At 34.1% G+C, this 12,080-nt stretch overlaps 1 long non-coding RNA gene across 1 annotated transcript; it reads right to left on the reverse strand.

The window, feature by feature from the left end:
* Window positions 1–1,605: 1,605 nt before the first annotated feature.
* Window positions 1,606–3,688, reverse strand: LOC107792519 (uncharacterized). The gene is made up of 4 exons (XR_001649554.2): window positions 3,395–3,688; window positions 2,114–2,229; window positions 1,952–1,999; window positions 1,606–1,872 (listed from the first exon to the last, which is right to left on the reverse strand). It is a non-coding gene; the product is annotated as an uncharacterized LOC107792519 (long non-coding RNA).
* Window positions 3,689–12,080: the final 8,392 nt, after the last annotated feature.

Below are 12,080 nucleotides of genomic sequence, written 5' to 3' on the forward strand. Positions count from 1 at the left end.
ATTTTTACTTTTCTTTTAATGAGATCTGTTGTATTATTGTTGTTATTTTATTTATGTAATTTTCGACATATCAAGGTAAATTGTGAAAACATAGATGCATACAGAGGATGAGAGGGATAGAGACACAAACATACACATATTGGGGAAGGTCATGTACAGAAAAAACACAAAGTCGTGTAATTAATACTGTAAAAATCTTTCTATAACAGCCTCATTTGTTCCGAAATTTTATGGCTGCTATAGTAAAGTGTTGTTATAGAGGACATATATTATAATATAATATTCGGTTTCGAGAATAACTCGATTTTTATAGTGAATGACTATTATATATGGATGTTGTTATAGAGAGGTATATCATGTAATTATCTTTCAATAAAGATATTGGGGTGAATCTTAATATAAGCCTTCTTTCGAGAAAGAGAATATATCAACTTTCCAATTGTTCTACATTTTCAGTTTTCATTTCTTACCCAATTTACAGAGCTAAAGTTAAAGGCAATACTAATTTCGCTGACGAATAAGATAGGGAAATGTAGTACACTAGTATAGTATTAGATTGTTATACATGTAATTCGAACAATTCTCGTCAATTATACATAATTTTTTATTTTGATTCACCAAAGCACACATTTAACAGTTAATTAATAGAATGTGTTCTTTTAATCCCCCCCCCCCCCCCACAACAATTTGTATATTCGCAAATTTAATCAATTTTTAGTTATTAAAGCATGTCAATACTCAGTTTTATGCTTTTTTGTTTTTTGGTATTTCACTTCTTAATAAGTTAAACTTTTGCTAGATGTGTAGAACTAATTAAATAAGAAGACCTCATGCATACATTCTACTTATTGAATGTTATGTATGTTTCTTCAGATGTAACGAGAACCAAACATAGAAGTTTCTAATAGGGATAGCTTTCAAATAATGATCAATCTATCTTCTCTTTAACACTAATTCCCAAGACTCTAGAATTAAAAAAAAAAAAACATAGAACTTTGGTTTTTTTTAAATAATACTAATGAACTTATGTATAAAAAGTATAATCAGATAATTCGTGGGACATGAAAAAAAAAAAAGAGCATATGATGACCTGAGTGGTTTTAGTTTTGACGATTGACAAAGGAACACATGCATGAATTAGGTCCATGGACAGTGAACACAGGGCACGATCAAATTTAAGCACAAGTCATGCACGTGAAAGGGATAAGTATAAGTGGTTATATGTGATATTCCCTGAACGAAAAGGTTGCATAATTAATAAGGAGCGGGACTCCTTACTTGAAAAGAACTCTCACTACAAGAAATACGACATATGACGACATTTTATAACTGTCGGCGTAAGTCACATAAGTGTCACAAAATCACTTACCGACATTTATTTTACATTTAAATGAAATTTCAAAAATTTCAATGTCGTTTTTTATCCCGACATTTAAATTAATGTCATCAAAAAATTTGTGACATTAGTTATGACATTATCAAATGTCAATAATTTGAGTTCTTAACCTATCGTGTTTGCGACAGATATATATAAATGTCGTTAATTTTTTTTTTTTATAGTTTTTGACTTTTAATATGAATGTGAAAATAATTATTAGTCATGGCTAAATATTAAAAGAAAATAATTAATTAACAATAATGTATTCAAAGTAACATCGACGCTCATTCCAATACTTTAATTCCCAGTACAGTACAAACAATTTGAATCAAACACATAGTTACTTCAACATTCAATTACATAAACTTTCCCTTGAAAGTTCCAAAACAATCATCGTCGGTCATAGTTTTAGCTTTAGTGTTTGTGTTTTCCTCAAGTCCAGGATTCCTCTAAATTAGTTGCTCTCACATTCCTCTAAACTCTTCTTCCAAGAACTGAAATTGAAAAAGAAAAGAACCATTACTAAAGATTTAGGAAAACTACTAAGTAGCAAAAAGAACAATGCGATTGTACCTCATATAATATCTTGAAGAAATACAGGAGTCATGCGACTACTACTATCTGTAAGAAAACATAAAACCACATTAAATAGTAGAAGCTTAAGAGAACTAAATCAATTTGGCATCATTAGCTTATGAAAAAGATCATTCCACTAATAGAGATGGAGTTACATACAATTGTAGGAAGTGTTTCACAAATGATGTACCCTTCTCAGCCAGCCGTTAGGTGAACATCTTTTGCAATCTTTTCCTAATTGCCATATTTCATTGTCCCGAGAATGGTGGATAATACTTTCAATAAGCAAAATCAAAGAGAAATAACATAAAAAAATATTATTCTCCAGTCTTAAGGTATCATATGTAGAAAGAAACGATATCAAGATCACCTTGACAAAATGGAATTTTTAATCAACTTGAGGCAAATAATAATAATTTTGCAGAAAGCTCAAGATATTTGAACCCGAAACTCCTAACAGTGCAGAAAAGGAACTAGCAATCACTAGTATCATTGTACAGGCTTACTAATTCCTTCTCTACTCCTGAATTCAACAGAATGATTGATCAATTTCAGTCCTAACATCAATGTTAATGTTCCTTATCCAACATAAATTGCCAATAAAGCTGATATTCACAAGATACCCTACACCATCCACAATCTACAAGTATCACAAGATACCTTCCCTTCATAAACAAGTATTTACAGGCTTCTTTTCCATTCAACCATCACAAACAAGATTCTCTTCTAATCTAATTTACCGTGCTGTTTGGATTTGAGTCGCCATCAAGCACAACCACAATAATTCTAACACAAGACAAGCTACTATATAATATCCTTCTGTTGGATCCAACATCACATGATTCATCAGCGAATAAGGTTCAACACGTTAAAAAAGTTTTAACGTGTCAAAAATACCAAGATCAAGATTAAACTAGTCATATATATCTTATCAAACATTTCATATCAATTTAATATTCAGTTGTTTTCTCTTTTATAGGAAAACAATACAGAGTGCCATTTCATTGGCTTAATATAGAATAGTTTGTCAGTAACAAATACTAATCAAACAAACTATCTAGTTGAAGCAAAGATAGTCCTATAATTTAATTCATTACTTTTTGCGTCGTTTGATGAATGCCGTATGTACTAGTAAATGGATACAAGGTTCTATAGCATTAAGAATGATTGAACCACCAAATAATGTTAATAATCTCATCACTACCATTACAAAATCAGTTCAACATGAAAAGATGAATCAAAGGAAGCGCAAACTTTAACCTTATGTTAATAAAATAAAGCCAGTCCATTAAATTTTATTTAATCCTCTAAGGCATTTGCTCAAATAGTTGATATGAACAGAATACGACGGAAATAAAAGAAAAGGTAGCAAAAATTTTAAAGGCAGTTAACCAGAAATTCAATCTAGTGAACAACAGATTAGAACAGAAAAATACTTACCAAAATCTTAATATCTTCAACCGGATGTTTGAGAATTACAGAGAATAGATTAAATATGGCAGTCGATTGTGTGTAAAAGGCGGCCTAAATTTTGGTGACCTTCTGTCATGTTTAGAATTCTAGGATAATCTAACACCCATGTAGTTTTCCCTTTCAATTCTCTGCATCACATGGCGACCTCGATTGTTTAGTGAACATAAAACGGGGGACGCCTAATTGGGGTTGAGGAAAGGGGAGAGATTGGTTGGGTTCTTAGAGAAGACAGCCTTCGTAATAGTGTTTAATTCTATATTAAACATTATAAAGTTAGAAAATTTCCTTCATTAGCGGTAAATGTCAGTAAATATCGACTAATATTGTGACGCTTCACTACAAGAGTCTCAATAGTTTTGTCATTTATTATAATATGTCACTTATTTATGTCATTTCTTAAAAAATGTCAAAGAATTAGTTTTTTTGCGACATTTATTATATATGTTGCTAAATAAATATCAATGTAGCTATGATTTCTTGTAGTGTCTATCCTAGATACGGAAAGAGTTAGAGATTAAAGTTAACTAGAACTCTTCCACCAAGGAAGAGTAAAGCATTAGACTTCTACTTACTCTTTGTTTATTAACTCTATATATATCAGTATTGTTCTCTTTTACATGAGACACACATGTACTGAAGTAAAAGTAGAATTGAGAGCAAAATAGCTAGGCATTTTGTGAGCAATTCTTGTGAGATTCAAGAGTGTGATCCTGAAGCTACACGAACCAGATTGAAAAATTAATTTCATAAATAGTTTTATGTGTCTTTCTTTATTTCTAGTCCAAAGTGTAGCAGTTATTTTGAGTTGTACCTTTCAGCTTTATTAGAAGTAAATTATACTAGGTACCTGAGTTGTATCATTCAAATTAGAGTTAACATAAAGTAGTCGCAACAGCCTATGGATGTTACTACAAGGATTAGAGTTAATCCTTAGGTTTGCAAGAGGTTGTAAATTTGAGTTGTATCTTTCAAGTTAGAGTTAACTTGAAGTAATCGAAATAACTTGTGGTTTGTTGCTACAAGGGTTAGAGTTAATCCTTAGGTTTACAAGAGTTTACTAACTTTGTTGTTTGCTTAGAGTTGTAGTGAAGTATTTGGGGAAAATCCTATTGGTATAGTAGGTCGTGATTTTTTTCACCTTTTGAGACGAGTATTTTTCACATAAAAATCCTTGTGTTCTTTATTTCTGCATTATTTATTTCTCAAATGTAGTATAAGGAATGCATAGAAGAACTAGGTCCTTCTATAATCTATGCACGCGGAAAATTAGAGACCACACAAATCACCCTCCCTCCCTCTTGTGTCGTATTGAATTATAAAACATCAATTGGTATCAGAGCAGGTTATCCTTAATGAGGCAAACACCTTAGGAAAAGATCAAGATGAGTACACTACCTAGAAACTGTAAAGACTAATCCACCAATAGGCAACCACTATTCAATAGTCACTACTATTCTTGGTGGAATGAGAGGATAAGAAATCACGTTCAAGTGACCGATGGATGCTTCAAGTGTAGTAAAAAGAACCATATGATCAAGAACTGTCCTATGTGGGAAGTCGAGTGGAAAAATAAGAGATCTAGAAGAAGAAACAAAAAGAAAGAATATGCTTATGATAAGAAGAAATATAACAAAGGTCCATCCAAAGCAATGGTTGCTGCTTGGGAAGACAGCTCAGATGAGGACATTGATAATGATGATGATGATGATGATGATGATGATGCTGAACGAGCTCTTATAACAATTCAAGAATTCGATGATGAATCTGATGAAGAATCTGAAATAAGTCTTCTAGAGCTAAAAGATAAAATTAAATTTCTTTCTAAAGATAGACTATCACAATTGTTGCTAACATTAATTGATGAGTCTAAGAATATAAGTTTTGAAAAAGAACAGTTGTCAAAAGAGTGTAACTTTTCAAAAGTAGAAAGCAAAAACCTGAAAATTAAGGCTTGTGAAACTGAAAAGAAAATATTGCTTTGAAGAACCAGGTTCATGCACTTAACACATCTGTTCTAGAACTTAGATCTGAAATCTAAAATTGAAGTTAGGAACAGGTAAATAAATAGCTAGTGACACACAACTCTTACTAGAAAAAGTATCTAGGAAAGGTAAAAGATGAGCTTTATAAAAAGGATGAACTGGTAAGAATCCTGAAGAAGGACTTGACTAAGGTTAAGCATGAGCTAGATAGAATATGTAAATGGAACAGGTCCTCTGATACACTTTTATGGCTACAAGAACACCATAGTAGCAACAGAAGTGGACTTGGCTTTGGGAACTCTGCACCTAAGTGGGATCCCAAAAGCAAGTACCTCACATTCCCTGAGAATAAAATTTGCACACAATGTGGTAACACTGGTCATAAAAGAGTGAATGCGTTGCAAAAGAAAAGTCAAGTCAAAAGAACAAAAAAATTTATAGGGAAAAATAGGCTACCAAGTTGGGCTAAAACAATTTTGATTTCTCCTTTTCCCTATAGAAATGAACCCAAACTAGTTTGAATTTCTAAGACTAATCCATAATTTCTTTTTGCAGGTCCAAGTGAAGGGGAGCAGCCAAATATGGTACAAGAACCAGTTCCTTTCACTTGATGACCTTAAAGGAGGTAATGTCTCCTTCAGAAATAGAAAGAAAGGTGAGATCATTGGGGTTGGAAAGATAGGTAAATCTGATTCTCACTCTGTTGAGAATGCCTACCTGATAGATGGATTGAAATACAGTTTGATAAGTGTATCGGAGTTGTGTGGTAGAGGAAACATGGTTGCTTTTACCTCTACAAAATACTTTGTGATAAATCTTACCACTGACAAGGTAGTTTTGCAGGAAAAAAAAGTGAATAACATATATATGGTGGATCTGTCCACACTGTCAGATAATGAACTCACTTGCTTAAGTGTGTTAGACAATGATCCCCTCCTTTGGCACAAGAAACTTGGACATACAAGTCTAACTCATCTCAACAAACTAATCTCCAAGGACTTGGTAATAAGACTGCCTAATATTAAGTTCAAGTAAGATAAATTTTGTGAGGCTTGTGCAAGGAGGAAACAGGTAAGATCCTCTTTTAAAAGTAAGAAAATGGTAAGTACTACCAAGTCGATGGAACTGGTCCATACAGATCTGTGTGGACCAATAAGGACAATGAGTGCTTGTTGACGATTACTCTAGGTTTATTTGGACACTGTTTAGAACATCTAAAGATGAAGTATTTGACATGTTCTCTTCATTTGTTAGAAAAACTGAGAAACAACTAGGTAATCAACTTGCATCAATTAGGTCTGATCATGGTACTAAGATTGAGAATGCTAAAGTTTTTGAATTTTGTGATGAGTATGGCATAGATGATAATTTCTCTGCTCCTAGAACTCCTCAACAAAATGGAGTAGTTGAAAGAAAGAATAGGACTTTTGAGGAAATGGTTAGGACTATGCTACTTGCTAGTAAATTGCTTCATAGCTTATGGGCTGAAGCTGTAAACACTGCATGCTACATTATAAATAGGTGCATGACTAGCCCTCTTATTGAGAAGACTCCCTATGAGTTACTTAAAAGAGAGAGCCAAATATATCCCACCTTAGGGCATTTGGATGTAAGTGTTTTGTGCACAATAATGAAAAAGACTCCCTAGGTAAGTTTGATCCCAGAAGTGATGAGGGAGTATTCTTGGGATATTCTTCACATAGTAAAACATATAAGATATACAAAAAAGGAACTATATGTGTAGAAGAAAGTGTACATGTTATTTTTGATTAAGCTAATATTCTTTCAGAGAGGAAGGAAATGAATGATGAAGAGATTGTGCTGACGAAAAATTCAAATGCTGAAACAACAGTCCAACCTGAAACTGCATCACAGGAAGGAACATGTGATGGAACTGGTCCTTCCATCAAGGGCCACCTGATAGGGGGAGTTGACCAGAGGGGAACTAATCCTCAAACCTCGAGGGAACCTATCTATGAACCTATTCCTCAGCAACAAAACCAAGAAGGAACATCCAAAGAAATTGACACTCTTATTGCAATAACCACAATATTGGATTTGGATGAACCTGGTTCATCTTTTGATTAGAAAATGTATAGGGAAATGATTGGATCTTTGTTATATCCCAATGCTAGTATACATGACATTATTTTCAGTGTATGCCTTTTTGCTAGATTCCAGGCAAATCCAAAGGAGTCTCACTTGAAGGATGTCAAGAGGATCTTGAGATACCTAAAATACACCACTGATCTTTGCATATGGTATCCAAAGGTAGTAATTTTGATTTGTGGGAGATGGTGATGCTGATTATGCAGGATTTCCTGTTGATAGAAAGAGCATCTCAGGTATGACACATTTTCTTGGCTCATGTCTTGTGTCTTGGGCCACCAAAAAGCAAAATTCTATGGTTTTGTCTACTGCTGAAGCTGAGTATGTGGCTGATGCCTCATATTGTGCTTAATTATTGTGGATTAAGTAGCAATTAATGGATTTTAGAATTGATGTAGGTTGTATCCCTATCTTTTATGACAACACTAGTGCAATTAGTATGACCAAGAACTCGGTTCATCACAAAAGAACTAAGCACATAGATGTTAGGCATCATTTTTTTAGGGACAACTTTGAGAAGAGTTTGATCACTGTGGAATTTTGTGCTACTGATAAGCAAATAGTTGACATCTTCACAAAAGCTCTAAGTAGAGATCACTTTGAATGGAACATGTTAGAATTAGGGATGATTAACATCACCTAAAAAGAACCAGTTCTAACTCAGTGATTGGTTAGCTAATTTATGAATTTTGTAAATAATTAGATTAGATATTTCTCAATTAGTATACTCTTGTGCCATGTGCTAAAATGTCTCACTGATATCTAATAATATTATCCTTATTTTCTTGAAAAATTCAGTCTTACATAAGAAAACTTTCAGTGAAGAACCTGGTTCATCGAACTTATAAGATATGTATTCTCCACTCTGCATATTTTAAAATAATCGTATTAGGATCATGATCTGAAAGGAGTCCCACATTATCCCAACCTCTTTTTGAACCAATCTGTTACAAACGAACTAGTTTCACCAAACAAAACCCCGTACGCCATAATTGCCTAATATTTTTGGCGAAGAGTAGGACGTCTCTTAAATCTGAAACTCCCAAGATGAAAAAACTTATAATCTCCAAAAAGTTTTTATTACACACTCAACCTTTTCCCTCTTTAAATAGATTTGACCTTACCCTCTTATCTCAAATTTTTTTGAAAGATCAAAATCACCAAAACCTCAAAACTCTCTCCATTTCTCTCAAGTTTCTGAACTGATCAAATGGAAAACATCGATGAGAATCCCAAAATATCTGAAATCCTTCCTTACCACCCAAAGAACCTTCACCCACACTTTCAACCACCCAAACCCCCAAGAAAAGGCATATCAAAATGATTGCACGTAAAACAATAGCAAGTAAAGAATAATCCAAGAAATTAAATGAGAAGCTACAAGTCAGTCAAGTAGAAGAACCACAAAATTCTGCCACCTCTGAATTTGGTTCTGAAATGGCAAAAAATCTTGAGAATCGATTTGTTTTGGTTGGGTTTATGGCTGGTATTGAAAAGGGAAATATTGTTACTGAAGACATTGGTGGTAAAAATAAAAAATAAAAATAAAATGAGAGCGAGGGTGTTGAGGCTAATGCGAGGAGGGGTGGAAAAACAAATGACTGGATTTGATTCACCCATATGTTATGAATTACATGAGGAGACAGGTGCAATGGTGGTCTGGAGTGAAGAGATTAGTGATAATGAGGAGACTATGAATGAAAGTATGGGGATAGAATCACAGGAGATAAGTGATGGTTCTGGTGAGAGAAGTGCAACAGATGGGTTTGTTAGGTTAAGGAAATGGTTTTATGAACCAATTCCTTCTCTTGCTAAAATAGACAAGAGTCTTCATCTGCTGCAAAAGTGTCAGATAGGTACAATGAAAAGAGGAAGAGCAAAGTTGGAAAGACCGTAGGAAAGGGCATGGGTGGCACTAAGAGAAGGAGTGCCCATTCTATCTCTGTAGCAACACCTCTCATAAGAGGAAGAACTACAAGGATCCAGAAGAAGTAGAGTGAGGCCAATGTAAAAAGGGCCTTAGCTTAGAGTGCTAAGAAAGTCGCTTGGAAAGGAAAGAAAAAAGGCTGGCAAGTATTGAGGAGTTGAACCTGGTTCTTGAAGATGAATATGAGGATGTGGAAGTACCCACACCTAGTGCCAAAAAGGAAAAAACTTCTCAAAAAAATTCTTGAGAAACATAGGTTGAGGCTGATGGCTCAATTGTGTCTAAAATAACTAGGTCTGCCGAAAGGAGCAAGGAGGCTCAAATAATGGAAGAAAATGGCTAAGGATGCTGAGATTGAACGGCTGAAGAAACGATTGGCTGGATTAGAGTTTGGGAGAGACTCTCTCAAGTGTGTGCTTGCTAAGTAAAAGGAGAAGAATGGTGGTATTCTTTAAGATACGCTGAAGCTGCTTCAAGCCAAGAACCAAGAACCTGGTCCTTCCCAGTCCTAAATCCTTCCTAATCCTAGTTTGTAACCAGTGACCTAAGTGAGATGTTTTTATTTGCTTTTTTGCTCATGGTTCAGTGCTTTTATTTCTTTTTATACCTTGTGAAAGAATCTTATCAATAAAATTCACTGCCTTTGCTCTAATTGTTTGTTGATATTTTTTACATGGCTAATATCCTTAGATTGTTAAGAGAAAATTGAATCCATGATTGCATTTGAAGTAGCCTCAATGGCCATGAGTAAGATCTGCTAAAATCTGGTTACTTAACTTAATTATGCAACTTTTTGATGATGCCAAAAGGGGAAGATAGGTTGTGTTTTTGCTTTGGACTGTGATATTTATAAGCTAATGAACCCGGTCCTTGATGATTTGTGACTTTAATGGAAAGTGTTCTAATATTGTGTTTGATGTTGAGCTAAGTTGAAACAGGTTTGATGCTTCTGAAAACCACAGAGTTTGTCATCATCAAAAATGAAAAATTTGTTGACCTAAGAGGTTTTAGTTTTGATGATTTACAAAGGAACACATGCATGAACCAGGTCCATGGACAATATACATAGGGCATGGTCAGATTCAAGCACAAGGAATGCATGTGAAGGGGATAAGTATAAGTGGTTATATCTGATATTTCCTAAACGAAAAGATTGCATAATTGATAAGGAGCATGACTACTTACTTAAAGAGAACTCTATCCTAGATAAGGAAAGAGTTAGAGATTGAAGTTAACTAGAACTCTTCTACCAAGGAAGAGTAAAGCATTAGACTTCTAGTTACTCTTTGTTTACTAACTCTATATATATCGGTATTGTTCTCTTTTTATAGGCGACTTACATGTATTGAAGTAAAAGCTGAATTGAGAGCAAAATAGTAAGGCATTTTGTGAGCAATTATTGTGAGATTAAAGAGTGTGATCCTGAAGCTATACGAACCAGATTGAAGAACAAATTTCATAAAGAGTTTTATGTGTCTTTCTTTATTTCTAGTTCAAAGTGTAGTAGGCGTTTTGAGTTATATCTTTTAGCTTTCTTAGAAGCAAATTGTACTAGGTACCTGAGTTGTATCATTCAAGTTAGAGTTAACTTGAAGTAGTCGCAACAACCTGTGACGTATTGCTACAAGGGTTAGAGTTAATCCTTAGGTTTGCAAGAGTTTGTAAACTCGAGTTGTATCTTTCAAGTTGTTTGATACAGGGAGCAGAACGGAGTAGCTATTCTTCCCGTGTATCCATATAAAGCTTATTTAGCATACGTGATAGGAACCACCACGATCCGCTCACACCCCTTAAGTTGTAATGATGCATTTTAGCTATGTATAATATGTTTCTTTTCTATCCAAAGAAAAAAGAAATTAAAAAAGGATAGATCCTGTTCATACACCAAATTTAATATCGTATAAATTAGGCAGATCATGAGATCTTATGCCAGCTTTGTTGTTATGCAGTTCAACTACTACTAGCATATAATTTTGTACGGGTGGGAATAATAATGAGACAATATTCACCGTACACCAGGTGTACTTTTGCTAGGCTGTTGTCATGCTGGTGAAGTGTGGCCAAAAGCTCCCCAAGAAACTTCCTTCTAAGTTACAAACAAGTACATTAAATAGGCTGTATGGCTTTGGTCGATATTAATTGTTACTAACTTTGTTCCGGTTTACGTTAACCTATTTCTTTTTTGGTCCGTATCAAAAAGAATGACTTCTTTCTAAATTTGGTAACAATTTAGCTTAAACTTACAATTCTATCCTTAATGAGAAGCTTTTATAATCACACAAATACTCTGAGGCCCTTTTTGACTTGTTTAGAACCACAAATTCCAAATTTTTTTATTTTTTTATTAAACTCCATGCCCAGTCAAACATGTTCACATAAATTAAAACGGAGAGAGTACTATTTTAATAGACAGAAGATTAATTATTTTTAACTATTTTATGCTTATCAGTCCTGAGCCGAATATTTATTGGAAACAACCTCTTTAACCTCACAAGGTAGGGTCAAGTCTGCGTACACACAACCGCTGAGATAATATTAGCTATGTTGTAAGTTCTCGGCAACTTCCTGTACATCTATCAAAGTTTGAATAGTACTGCTGCACGCCTGAACGGGAAAAAGAAGATGATGATGATGA

This window comes from Nicotiana tabacum, chromosome 15 (assembly GCF_000715075.1).
Source record: "Nicotiana tabacum cultivar K326 chromosome 15, ASM71507v2, whole genome shotgun sequence".
NCBI classification, from domain to species: domain Eukaryota; kingdom Viridiplantae; phylum Streptophyta; class Magnoliopsida; order Solanales; family Solanaceae; genus Nicotiana; species Nicotiana tabacum.